The sequence below is a fragment of the Scyliorhinus canicula genome, chromosome 5 (genome assembly GCF_902713615.1).
Source record: "Scyliorhinus canicula chromosome 5, sScyCan1.1, whole genome shotgun sequence".
NCBI lineage: Eukaryota > Metazoa > Chordata > Chondrichthyes > Carcharhiniformes > Scyliorhinidae > Scyliorhinus > Scyliorhinus canicula.
In genome coordinates, this window is record NC_052150.1 from 217,050,818 (window position 1) to 217,064,662 (window position 13,845).

Genomic DNA, 13,845 nt, shown 5'->3' on the forward strand with positions numbered 1-13,845 from the left:
AAGGCCACTGAATCGCATCCTTAGCTAATTTTGGGGAGAATGTCATCCAGAATCTTTGATTGGAGGAGCAGCGTGGGCAGAAGGGAGGGAACCTGTGATTGGAGGAGTTGGAGCAGCGAGGAGCATGGGAGAGACTGAAGAACTTAAACCAAAATATGTTTCAGTGAATTGAAGAGTGTGAGACGGAAAAATCTTCAGATCAAAACCTCAGAATTTGGGAGTCAATGGATATTTGACACTTTTTTCCTTTCTGTGGAAATATTTATAATTAAAACATTTTAGTTGTGTATTTTCATGGTGGGAGAGATAGGAGGGAGATGGACATTTCTGGGTGTTGCCTGGGAGGATGCACTGGGGTGAGTCTTTCTTAAAGTTATTTAAACAATACCTTCCCACCCCTCTCCAAGTTACAAAACCTTTCCTATTATAATTTCTTTTTAAAACAAGAAGAATTTGGATCTTGGCATCGTCAGATCCAGAGGGTGGCCGAGATGTTGGCGGACTCAAAGCTGGTAAAGCAGCTCCTGCTATGTCAGAGAGAGAGAGATAGAGAGAAACAGAGAAAGACACCAGGAGGCAATTTTGCTCACTTTCACACTTATTTATATTGTGATTTTGCAACATTTGTTTAAAAAAATCATTATTTTTCCTTTGAAAACCCTCCTGGGCCTGGCTTTCAAGTTTCTAAACTGCTGCAGGAACAACAAACTAAACAAATATGGAAAAGGTTAAATCTTTTCCAATGGTTCTCTTCATTTTTGTTTATTAGTTAAATAAATTATTTTGTGGGTAAACTTTAAAGTAGAGAGCTAGGGTAGAGGGAGCAAAAAATATTGTGTGTGTAATCCACTTTATTTTTCATTCCCCTTAGAGATATTTTTAAATATTCATAATCTTTATTAGTGTCACAAGTAGGCTTACTTTTTTTTAAAATTTAGAGTACCCAATTATATTTTCCAATTAAGGGGCAATTTAGTGTGGCCAATCCGCATATCCTGCACACCTTTGGGTTGTGGGGGTGAAACCCACGCAGACACGGGGAGAACGTGCAAACTCCACACAGACAGTGACCCAGGGCCGGGATTAGAACCCAGGTCCTCAGCGCCGTAGGCAGCAATGCTAACCACTGCGCCACCGTGCTGCCCTAGTAGGCTTAAATTAACACCGCAATGAAGTTACTGTGAAAATCCCCTCGTCACCACACTCCGGCGCCTGTTCGGGTACAGAGGGAGATTTCAGAATGTACAATTCACCAAACAAGCACAAAAGAAAAAATGTTGGAAAATCTCAGCAGGTCTGGCAGCATCTGCAGGGTGAGAAAAGAGCTAATGTTTAGAGTCCGATGACTCTTTGTCAATGCTTTGCCAAAGAGTCATCGGATTCGAAACGTTAGTTATTTTCTCTCCCTACAGATGCTGCCAGACCTGCTGAGATTTTCCAGCATTTTCTCTTTTGTTTCAGATTCCAGCATCCGCAGTAATTTGCTTTTATTCTTTTCACCTAACAAGCACGTCTTTCAGGACTTGTGGGAGAAAACCGGAGCACTCGGAGGAAACCCACACAGACATGGGGAGCACGTGCAGACTCCACACAGACGGTGACTCAGATCAGGAATCGGTCCGAGTCCATGGCGCTGTGGAAGGTTTAAACTAATATGTCAGGGGGATGGGAGCCTATGCAAGGAGTCAGAGAAAGAGAGAGCAAGGATAAAAAAAGGTAGAAAAGGGAATAAGAAAAGTGATAGGTGGGGAAACCAAGGGCAAAATTCAAACAAGACAAAAGAGAAAAATATTGGGAGCAAGACAAACAATATGAAAAAGACAAACTTAAAGGCTCTGTGCCTTAATGCCTTAATGGAGAATTTGCAATAAAGTGGGATGAACTAATCACACAGATAGATATAAATAGGTACGATAGAATTGGAATCACGGAGACAAGGCTGCAGGGTGACCAGGGATGGGAACTGAACGTCCCATGGTATTCAGTATTTAGGAAGGACAGGCGTAAAAGAAAAGGTGGTGGCGTGGCATTGCCAGGTAAAGAGGAAATTAACACAATAGTGAGAAAGGATATTAGCTCTGACAATGTGGAGTCTGCATGAGAGTTGAGAAATACCAAGGGCAAAAAACATCAGTGGGTGTCATATATAGACCCCCAAACTGCAGTGGTGATGTTGAGAATGGCATTAAAAACACAAAATTAGAGATGTACATAGAACATACAGTGCAGGAGGCGGCCATTCGGCCCATCTATTCTGCACCGACCCACTTAAGCCCTCACTTCCACCCTATCCCCATAACCCAATAGCCCCATCTAACCTTTTCTGGACCCTAAGGGCAATTTAGCATGGCCAATCCACCTAACCTGCACGTCTTTGGACTGTGAGGGGAAACCAGAGCACCCGGAGGAAACCCACGCAGCCACGGGGAGAACGTGCAGACTCCGCACAGACAGTGATCGAGCGGGGACTCGAACCTGTGACCCTGGCGCAGTGAAGCCACAGTGCTATCCACTTGTGCTACTGGGATGCATGTAATAAAGGAATATCGGTGATCATGGGTGATTTTAATCTTCACGTAGATTGGACAAATTAAATTACCACAATGCCGTAGAGGAGGAATTCCTGGAGTGTATACGGGATGGTTTTCTTGAGAGCAGGCCATCTTAGACTGGGTACTGTGTAATGGGAAGGGAATCATTGCCAATCTGGCTGTGCGAGAACCATTGGGGATGAGCGACCATAACATGTAGAATTTATTATCAAGACGGAGAGTGAAGTAGTTGATTTGGAGACTAGGGTGCTGAATCTTAATAAAGGAAACTATGAAGCTATGAGGCGTGAGTTGGCCTTGATAGATTGGGGAGAGTTACTTAAAGGGATGACAGTGGTTAGGCAATGCTAAATATTCAAGGAACGCATGGGGGAACTGCAGCAACTGTTCATTCCTGTCTGGCACAAAATGGGCAAGAGGGACAATCCATGGCTTACAAAGGAAATTAGAAATAGTATCCGATCCAAGGAAGAAGCATACAGATTGGCCAGGAAAAATAATAGGTCAGAGGATTGGGAACAGTTTAGAATTCAGCAAAGAAGGACCAAGGGATTGATTAAGAAAGGGAAATACAGTACGAAAGAAAGCTTGCAGGGAACATAAATACTGACACTAAGACTTTCTATAGATATGGGAAGAGAAAGAGATTGGTAAAGACAAATGTAGGCCCCCTACAGACAGAAACAGAGGAATGCATATTCAGGAACAAAGAAATGGTTGAGCAATTGAATATATACTTTGGGTTCCCGGTGGAGTTTTACAGGAAATTTGTGGACTTGGTGGGTCCAGTGCTGGTGCGAGCCTTTAATGAGGCGCGCGAGGGGGGGGTTCTGCCCCCAACAATGTCGCAGGCCCTGATCTCCTTGATTTTGAAGCGGGACAAGGACCCGGTCCAGTGCGGGTCCTACAGGCCCATCTCCCTCCTGAATGTTGACGCCAAGCTGTTAGCAAAGGTCCTGGCAACCAGGATAGAGGACTGTGTGCCAGGGGTAGTCCATGAAGACCAGACGGGGTTCGTGAAGGGACGCCAACTTAACACAAATGTCCGGAGATTGTTAAATGTGATTATGATGCCAGCAGTGGAAGGGGAGGCGGAGATAGTGGTAGCGCTGGACGCGGAGAAGGCATTTGACAGGGTGGAGTGGGAATACTTGTGGGAGACGTTGGAAAGGTTTGGGTTTGGGGAGGGATTTATCAAGTGGGTAAAACTGCTCTATTCAGCTCCGATGGCAAGTGTGGTAACAAACGGGAGGAGGTCAGAATATTTTGGGCTCCATCGAGGTACTAGACAGGGATGTCCCCTATCTCCCTTACTCTTTGCATTAGCGATTGAGCCGTTGGCGATGGCACTGAGGGGTTCAGGGGGGTGGAGAGGACTGACAAGGGGAGGGGAGGAACATCGGGTCTCGCTCTATGCGGATGATTTGTTGTTGTATGTGGCAGACCCGGAGGGGGGAATGCCGGAGGTAATGGGGATACTAGCGGAGTTCGGGGACTTTTCGGGATATAAATTAAATCTGGGGAAAAGTGAGGTCTTTGTAATACACCCGGGAGACCAAGGGGAGGGAATTGGGAGGCTCCCCTTCAAAAGAGCAGTTAAAAGTTTTAGGTATTTGGGGGTGCAGGTGGCAAAGAACTGGGGGACCCTCCACAAGTTGAACTTTTCCAGACTGGTGGAACAGATGGAGGAGGAGTTTAAGAGGTGGGACATGGTGCCGCTGTCGCTGGCAGGGAGGGTGCAGTCAGTTAAAATGACGGTCCTCCCGAGGTTCTTGTTTTTGTTCCAGTGTCTGCCCATCTTCCTCCCCAGGGCCTTTTTCAAGAAGGTAACGAGTAGTATCATGGGGTATGTGTGGGCACATGGCACCCCGAGAGTTAGAAGGGTCTTTTTGGAGCGGAGTAGGGATAGTGGAGGGCTGGCGTTACCCAACCTTTCAGGATATTACTGGGCGGCAAATACATCGATGGTACGAAAGTGGATGATGGAAGGGGAGGGGGCAGCCTGGAAGCGCATGGAGAGGGCGTCCTGCGGCAACATAAGCTTAGGGGCACTGGTAACGGCACCATGGCCGCTCCCTCCCACGAGGTATACCACGAGCCCGGTGGTGGCGGCCACCCTCAAGATCTGGGGGCAGTGGAGGCGACACAGGGGGGAAGTGGGAGGACTGATAGGGGCACCACTAAGAGGGAACCACAGATTTGCGCCGGGAAACACAGGAGGGGGATTCCAGAGCTGGCAGAGGGCGGGTATTAGACAACTGAGGGACTTGTTTATAGAGGGGAGGTTTGCGAGCCTGGGAGAGCTGGAGGAGAAATTTGGGCTCCCCCCGGGGAACACGTTCAGGTACCTCCAAGTGAAGGCATTTGCCAGACGACAGGTAGCGGGGTTCCCCGCGCTCCCCGACAGGGGGGTGAGTGATAGGGTGCTATCAGGGGTCTGGGTCGGGGAGGGGAAGATCTCGGACATCTATAAGATTATGCAGGAGGTGGAGGAGGTACCAGTAGAGGAGCTGAAAGATAAGTGGGAGTTAGAGCTGGGGGAACAGATAGAGGACGGGACATGGGCAGACGCCCTGGAGAGGGTCAACTCGTCGTCGTCATGTGCGAGACTAAGTCTCATTCAATTTAAGGTACTGCATAGAGCCCACATGACGGGGACAAGGATGAGTCGGTTTTTCGGGGGTGAAGACAGGTGTATTAGATGTTCGGGAAGCCCTGCGAATCATGCACATATGTTTTGGGCATGTCCGGCACTGGAGGAGTTCTGGAAGGGGGTGGCAGGGACGGTGTCGAGAGTGGTGGGGTCCAGGGTCAAGCCAGGATGGGGACTTGCGATCTTCGGGGTTGGGGTGGAACCGGGGGTACAGGAGGCGAGGGAGGCTGGAATATTAGCCTTTGCGTCCTTGGTGGCTCGGAGGAGGATCCTGATTCAGTGGAGGGACGAAAGGCCTCCGAGTGTTAACACCTGGTTAAACGACATGGCAAACTTCATCCAATTGGAAAGGATCAAATTCGCCCTGAGAGGGTCGGTGCAGGGGTTTTTCAGGCGATGGCAACCCTTCCTAGACCTCTTGGATCAGAGATAGAAACTGAGGCCGTGACAGCAGCAACCCGGGAGGGGAGGGGAGGGGACAAAGACGAAGGAAGTACGGTAGCGGCACGGGCAAGGCCTGCCTGAGGACGCTGCTAGAAATGATAAGTTGGTCTGACTGTCGGTTCGCCGGCGGGGGGGGGGGACGACGCGCGAGTGGGGGGGGGGGGGGGACTTTTTTCTTTTTCTTGTTAAGTAGGGGGGTTTGACTTTGTTTTGTTATAATTTAAATGTAAATGTAGGGGGGGTTAAAATGTTTGTATTTTGAAAAATTTCTTCAATAAAAATTATTTAAAAAAAAAAAGAATATATACTTTGGTTCTGTCTTCACAAAAGAGGACACAAATCAGATAGCAGAAATATTGGAGAATGAAAGGTTTAGTGAGAGGGAAGAACTGAGGGAGATCAATATTAGTAGAGAAATGGTGCTGGGAAAATTGATGGGATTGAAGGCGGATAAATCCCCAGGGCCTGAAAATCTGCATCCCAGGTAAGTGCTTAAGGAGGTGGCTCTGGAAATAATGGATGCATTGGTGGTCATCTTCCAGAATTCTATAGACTCTGGAACAGTCCCTGCAGATTGGAGGGTAGCTAATGTCACTCCAATATTCAAACAGGGAGGTGGAGAGAAAACAGGGAATTATAGACCAGTAACCATAACATCGATAGTGGGGAAAATCCTTGCATCCGTTATCTTTTTTTAATGAATTTAGAGTACCCAATTTATGTTTTCCAATTAAGGGACAATTTAGCATGGCCAATAGACCTACCCTGCACATCTTTAGATTGTGGGGGCGAAACCCACGCAAACACAGGGACAATGTGCAAACTCCACACGGACAGTGACAGGATCAGTAAGAGTCAGCATGGATTTATGAAGGGGAAATCATGCTTGACAAATCTGTTGGAATTCTTTGAAGATGTAACCAGTACAGTTGATAAGGGGCCAGTCGATGTGGTATACTTGGTCTTTCAGAAGGCATTTGACGAAGTCCCGCGTAAGAGACTATTGTGCAAAATTAAAGCACATGGGATTGGGGGAAGTGTATTGAGGTGGATAGAAAATTGGTTGACAGAGAGGAAACAAAGAGTAGGAATTAATGGGTCCTTTTCAAAATGGCAGGCAGTAACTAGTGGGGTGCCACAGGGATGGTTGCTGGGACCCCAGCTATTCACAATATATAATAATCATTTGGATGAGGGAACAAAATGTAACATCTCAGTTTGCAGATGATACCAAGTTGGGTGGGAGGGTGAACTGTGACGAGGATGCAGGGATCCTTCAGCATTATCTGGACAGGTTGGGCGAGTGGGCAAACCAATGGCAGATGCAGTATAATTTGGATAAGTGTGAGGTTATTCACTTTGGAAGTAAAAATAGGAAGGCAGATTACTACCTGAATAGTTGTAAATTGGGAGAAGGGAGTGCAGTGGGATCTGGGTGTCTTGTGCACCAGTCGCTGAAGGTAAGCATGCAGGTGCAGCAGGCGATAAAGAAGGCTGATGGTGTGTTGGCCTTCAATGCGAGAGGTTTCAAGTACAGAAGCAGGGATGCATTGCTGCAATTATACAGGGCCTTGGTGAGGCCACACCTATAATATTGTGTGCAGTTTTGGTCTCCTTATCTGAGGAAGGATGTTCTTGCTCTTGAGGGAGTGCAGCGAAGGTTTACCAGACCGATTCCAGGGATGGCAGGACTGTCATATAAGGAGATTTGACTAGGTGAGGATTGTTTTCGCTGGATTTCAGAAGAATGAGGGGGGAATCTCATACAGACTGATAAAATTCTAAGAGGACTAGACAGGGTCGATGCAGGAAAGATGTTCCCAATGGTGGTGTGTCAAGAACCAGGGGCCACATGGGGGGGGCTGGCGTTACCCAATCTCTCGGGGTATTATTGGGCGGCCAATGTGTCGATGGTGCGCAAGTGGGTAATGGAGGGGGAGGGGCCAGCATGGAAACGGATGGAGAGGGCGTCCAGATACAAGCCTGGGGGCCCTGGTAACGGCGCCGTGGCCGCTCCCTCCTACGAGGTATACCACGAGTCCGGTGATGGCGGCTACCCTCAAGATTTGGGGGCAGTGGAGGAGACATAGGGGAGAAGTGGGGGGCTCGATGGAGGCTCCGTTAAGGGGGAACCATAGGTTCGTCCCGGGGAACATTGATGGGGGATTTCAGGGTTGGTACAGAGCAGGCATCAGACAGCTGAGGGACCTGTTTATTGATGGGAGGTTTGCGAGCCTGGGGGACTTGGAGGAGAAATTTGGGCTCCCCCGGGGAACATGTTCAGGTATCTGCAGGTAAAGGCATTTGCTAGGCGGCAGGTGGAGGGATTCCCTTCGCTTCCCGCGAGGGGGGTGAGCGACAGGGTGCTTTCGGGGGTCTGGGTCGGAGAGGGGAAGATATCTGATACCTACAAGGTTATGCAGGAGGCGGAGGAGGCGTCAGTAGAGGAGTTGAAAGCTAAGTGGGAGGGGGAACTGGGGGAACAGATCGAAGACGGGACATGGGCGGATGCCCTGGAGAGGGTTAATTCTTCCTCCTCGCGTGCGCGGCTTAGCCTCATCCAATTCAAGGTGCTGCACCGGGCCCACATGACTGGGACGAGGATGAGTAGGTTCTTTGGGGGTGAAGACAGGTGTGTCAGGTGCTCGGGGAGTCCAGCGAACCATGCCCATATGTTCTGGGCATGCCCGGCACTGGAGGAGTTCTGGAAGGGGGTGGCGAGGACGGTGTCGAGGGTGGTGGGATCCAGGGTCAAGCCAGGATGGGGACTCGCGATTTTTGGGGTTGGGGTGGAGCCGGGAGTGCAGGAGGCGAAAGAGGCCGGTGTGCTGGCCTTTGCGTCCCTAGTAGCCCGGCAAAGGATCTTGCTACAATGGAAGGATGCGAGGCCCCCAAGCGTGGAGACCTGGATCAATGACATGGCTGGTTTCATTAAGCTAGAGAAGATCAAATTCGCCCTGAGAGGGTCGGTACAAGGGTTCTTTAGGCGGTGGCAACCTTTTCTCGACGTTCTGGCTCAACGATAGGGTACGGGGACAGTAGCAGCAGCAACCCGGGGGGGTGGGGGGGAAGGGGGAGGGAAAAGGTGTTGGGGGGGACGACGATGACTATGTTTGTTTATTTAATTTAAATTTATTTTTAAGTTCTCCTGTAGTTCATTGGGGTTGGGGGGGTGGGGGATGGGATACATGCGTCGATACGGTCTGGGGGTGTTACAGTTATTATGGGTTATTTTGTTGCATTTCATTGTTTGTCGTTACGTTTTATATTTTCTGTAAAAAATTCCAATAAAAATTATATTTAAAAAAAAGAACCAGGGGCCACAGTCTGAGGATTCAGGGTAAACCAAATCGGACAGAGATGAGGAGACATTCCGTCACCCAAAGAGTGGTGAGCCTGTGGAATTCATTACCACAAGAAGTAGTTGATGTGAAAACATTGAATATATTCAAGAGGCAGCTAGATATAGCACTTGGGGCAAATGAGATCAAAGGCTATGGGGAGAAAGCAGGATTAGGCTATTGAGTTGGATGATCAGCCATGATCATGATAACTGGCACAGCAGGCTTGAAGGGCCAAAAGGCCTTCTCCTGCTCCTATCTTCTATGTATCTATGTGAAGTAATTGTGATAACTACTGTGCTAAAGTGCCAATACCTCTGCAAAAGAAAGTGTCTGTCAGATCTGATGTTGTGCGAAAAGGTATTGAGTCCAGTTGTTCCAGATGAGCCCAAACTTCCAGGTCTTGCATTTGCGTTAATATCAGCCACTGAAGGTAAATGAGGGATGGGATAAAGGCAGGAAAACTGTTCAAATGTTGTTAGCTGCTTGGGCGTCTGCCCAGCACCAAGTATCTTGTTTCTTTAATACTCTTTCTTTAAGGAGTTTGGTTTCAAACTCAAATCTTCAAATCTGCTTTACTTCAAGGAACCCATGTAAACCAAAATGTAGTTGCCGAAAATCAGAAATGTCACTTTCAAGAAATCTCAAAAAGAGCCCTCGGGAAAAGAAATTATTTTGAGCTCTAGTGGACAGCCACTCCACATCCAGTTCCGCCGCTGGGAAAGTGTTCCAGCATCGGGACTCTTCCAGTGTGATGCGGTTCCCCAATATTTTCAAGACAGAGATAGATAGGTTCTTGATTAATAAGGGGACATGGGGTTATGGCGAGAAGGCAGCAGAATGGGTTTGAGAAACGTATCAGCCATGAATGAATGTCAGAGCAGACTCGATGCGCTGAATGGCCTAATTCTGTTCCTATGTCATATGCTCTATTTTACCAGCCTCACCGTCTACCACTCGGGGTCAGTAAAACTCCACACATTAACTCTGTTTCTCTCAGGGGGGCGGCACGTCTGGGGGTGGCACATCTGGGGGTGGCACGTGGCGCAGTGGTTAGCACTGGGACTACAGCGCTGAGGATCCGGATTCGATTCTTGGACCTGGGTCACTGTCCATGTGGAGTTTGCACGTTCTCCCCGTGTCTGCGTGGGTTTCACCCCTACAACCCAAAGATGTGCAGGTTAGGTGGATTGGCTACGCTAAATTGCCCCTTAATTGGGAAAAAAAAAGGGTACTCTAAATTTTAAAATAAACTCTGTTTCTTTCTTCACGGGTGCTGCCTGACTTGCTGAGTATCTCCAGCATGATTTTCATTTCAAGTCATACGTTCTCCTGTACCTCCCAGAAGATTGTTACAATTGGCCCCAGTATTGTCCATACAGTATTGTCCATACGATAAGAAAAAGGAGGGAGTTGTAGTGCTTATATTTTGTTCATTTTTCAGTTGCATAATTATCATTCCTGAACATTCAATTGTGAACCTTGGTTACACTGGTACAAATAGATGTGTGCAACAGCTTGATATCTGGTGACTGTACCCAAGGCAAAATAAATCTGATGTGATTCGAATTGGAACTATTTTTAAACACATAACTATGCTAAATAGACTACACAAAGGTAGGAAATGGATTTATAATATTTTCCACAATATGAAAGGTAACAATTGCTAATCAAGTTAATCTCCTGATATCCAACATTTATACACTCCCTAGCGGCCAATGTAAACTTCAAAATGTAGTGCAAAATTATGGTTTAACTTACCTGTGATTAATGATAACTGAAGGGGGAAGCTGAACTGACCAACTTCTTGCAGAGAAATTCCGAACCCTTTTCCACATCAGTACCATTGCATTGGACATAAGGAATTACAAACTTTGAAGTGAGCTTAGGCTAGAAATAAAAAATTGAATTTGTTTTTGAATACTGACAAATACTGATAAATTATGATGATCTAAAAATGTCATTAACATAACTTTTACTCCTAAAGTTCAGGTGATTGCTGCACATTAATAATCTTTAAATTTCAAAGCTTTATGAATTCAGATCTAATTCTGTAACATTTAATACACTAGCTCAGTTTAATAAATTCTTACATGCAGAAAATCAGATTAAGTAGTTTCTTCAATAAAATTCTATGGGGTAATGAAGAAAAATAAAACGTTCATCAACTTACTTATTACTGTACATAATTTTGAAACTATGCAAAACAGATCTAGTGAGTTTTGGATACTATATTGAACTTGAGAATACATTCATGGCTAGATATTAAGTATCATCAATGATCAATTTTAGTATCCTTAAGTTCCAATTACTTGTTATTTTTCTATTAAAATTAATAATGTAAACTTTGTTTTGCATTTATTTGATGCCTAATTTTCAAGCTTCTCCAAAAGCTTAATATTCAATGATTAACAAAATCATAGAAATAATGGCAGAGAGGAAGCCATTCAGCCCATCCTGTTCACCCAGCCACTTTATAGCTCTTGGTCAATTACCTTGTAGGTTATAACACTTCAAGAGTATTTCTATTTTTTTTAATGCAATGAGGGCTTCTGCCTCTATCATTCTTTCAGCACCCTGAGAGTGAAAAGGAATTCTGCTTAACCTACTACTCTTTGTACTAATTGCTTGAAACAATGCCCCCCTTGCTATTGACCACTCTAAAGAAAAGTTAGTCAAAGAGCGTGATTTAATGAAATTAAACAGAGACCCGTGTTGAGCGCGTTTAACCCGGTGTTTCTCCTCGATGGCAGCTCCAAGAATTGCCCCGCTATTTAACGGGACTCTACCTCATTTCTGGGTCTCGGCAAGAATGCTCTACCGAGGTCGCACTTAGTCCCATTTGCTGCATTAACAAGCTCCGTTCACATGGCAGTAAGTGTTTGGGGCCACCACCATGGCTCCCGGACACCCCTACCTCAACTCATCAAAAAGGGGTTCATTGAGTTCCCCGCACTCCACCTCATAAGGGCACGGCACTGCCAGGCCCGATTCATGGCGTGGGCATGATAAGGCCCAGGTGGCGCTGCCAGGATATCCAGAAGGCACTGCCAGGGTGCCAGGCTGGTAGTGCCACTGTGCCCAGGTGGCATCAGGGTGCCAGGGTATCACCCTGCCCAAAGGCTGACCACCTAGGAGCCTTGGATAGTTTGGAAGACCACCACCCTCCACACACACACACACACACACACACACACACACACACACACACACACACACACACACACACACACACACACACACACACACACCCCAAGTGCCAGTACGCCTGGTCCGCGTTTGTGGAAACCAGTGCTAAACGGTGCCTGCTCGGGGTCTCTGAGACAAGGGGCGGGATTCCCCAACTCCCCGCCGGGTCAGAGAATCGCCTGGGGCTGGCGTCAATCCCGCCCCCGCCATGTCCCGAATTCTCCGCCCCCCCGAGATTTGGCGGGGGCGGGAATCGCGCCGCGCTGGTTGGCGGGCCCCTCACAGCGATTCTCCAGCCCGTGATGGGCCAAAGTCCCGCCGCTGACAGGCCTCTCCAGCCGGCGTGGATTAAACCACCTACCTGACCGGCGGGGTTGGTGGCGCGGGCGGGCTCTGGGGTCCTGGGGAGCGCGCGGGGCGATCTGACCCCGGGGGGTGCCCCCACGGTGGCCTGGCCCACGATCGGGGCCCACCAATCGGCCGGCGGGCCTGTGCCGTGGGGGCACTCTTTTTCTTCCGTCTTCGCCATGGTCTTCACCATGGCGGAGGCAGAAGAGACCCCCTCCCCTGCGCATGCGCCAGTATGACATCAGCAGCCACTGACGCTCCGGCGCATGCGCGGACTTACGCCGGCCAGCGAAGTCCTTTCGGCCCTGGCTAGCGTGACGCCAAAGGCCGTTCACGCCATCCGGCGGAGTGGTTTTAAAAAAAATAAATAACGCAATGCCCCTGCCTCTTACATCCCCACTTCTATACCCTGGAATGTTGAGTCGCCAGTCCTTCCCATCTTTCAACCTTGCCCACATTTCAACCATGGTGGCACAATGGCTAGCACTGCTGCCTCACAGCTCCAAGGACCCAGGTTCAATTCAAGCCTCGGGTGACTGTGTGGAGTTTGCACTTTCTCTCCATGTCTACGTTGATTTCCTCCGGGTGCTCCGGTTTCCTCCCACAGTCCAAAGATGTGCAGGTTAGGTGGATTGGCCATGATAAATTGCCCCTTAGTGTTCAAAAGGTTATGATATGGAGATGCCGGCTTTGGACTGGGGTGAGCATAGTAAGAAGTCTTACAACACCAGTTTAAAGTCCAACAGATTTGTTTCAAATCACTAGTTTTCGGAGCACTGCTCCTTCCACAGGTGAATGGATTCAAATCTCCTCAATACCATATTCCATCCTTCCTGTAATACAGTACCTTAGAACTGTTCACTGGGGACTTCCGGTGGCAGCTATGAAGGAGTATGTCACACATTTGGTGGCTCCCGCTCTGGTCGGACTCTTGGACCTTTTCCCCCGATTTTCTACCGGACTTGAATTGTAAAACTGATGACAGGAGCAATTCTGTGCTGAATTCCCACATCGGTGCATGGAGAGAAGGACTAGAAGAGCTTGTAAAGGCAGAAACAGAAAGACAGACAAGGCTTGGGCTGAAGCTGCAGCAGCAGACAGCATGGCGGAGCACCGGACCTCTGGTTTGTCGACCCAGCGGTCAACAGAACAGCTGATGCAGGTTATTCAGGAAGGCTTTGCGAAGCAGAAACAGGACTGTTTGGACATGATAAAAGAGTCAATTGAGCGGCTGGAGCTTGGATTGGTTGCCCAAGAACGGGTGATCCAGAAAGTAGAGAAGGCGATGGCTGAGCGGGAGGAACATTAAACTGCGGTG

General features: G+C 48.0%; 1 protein-coding gene across 3 annotated transcripts in view; it reads right to left on the minus strand.

Moving 5' to 3' along the window:
• LOC119966574 (meiosis-specific coiled-coil domain-containing protein MEIOC-like) overlaps positions 1-13,845 on the minus strand; it is a 158,920-nt gene that overhangs the window by 68,842 nt on the left and 76,233 nt on the right. For all 3 annotated transcript variants that reach the window (XM_038798496.1, XM_038798497.1, XM_038798499.1), the window contains one exon: positions 10,752-10,880. The gene's annotated coding sequence lies outside the window, so the exon portion shown is untranslated. The remainder of the gene's footprint in view (positions 1-10,751; positions 10,881-13,845) is intronic.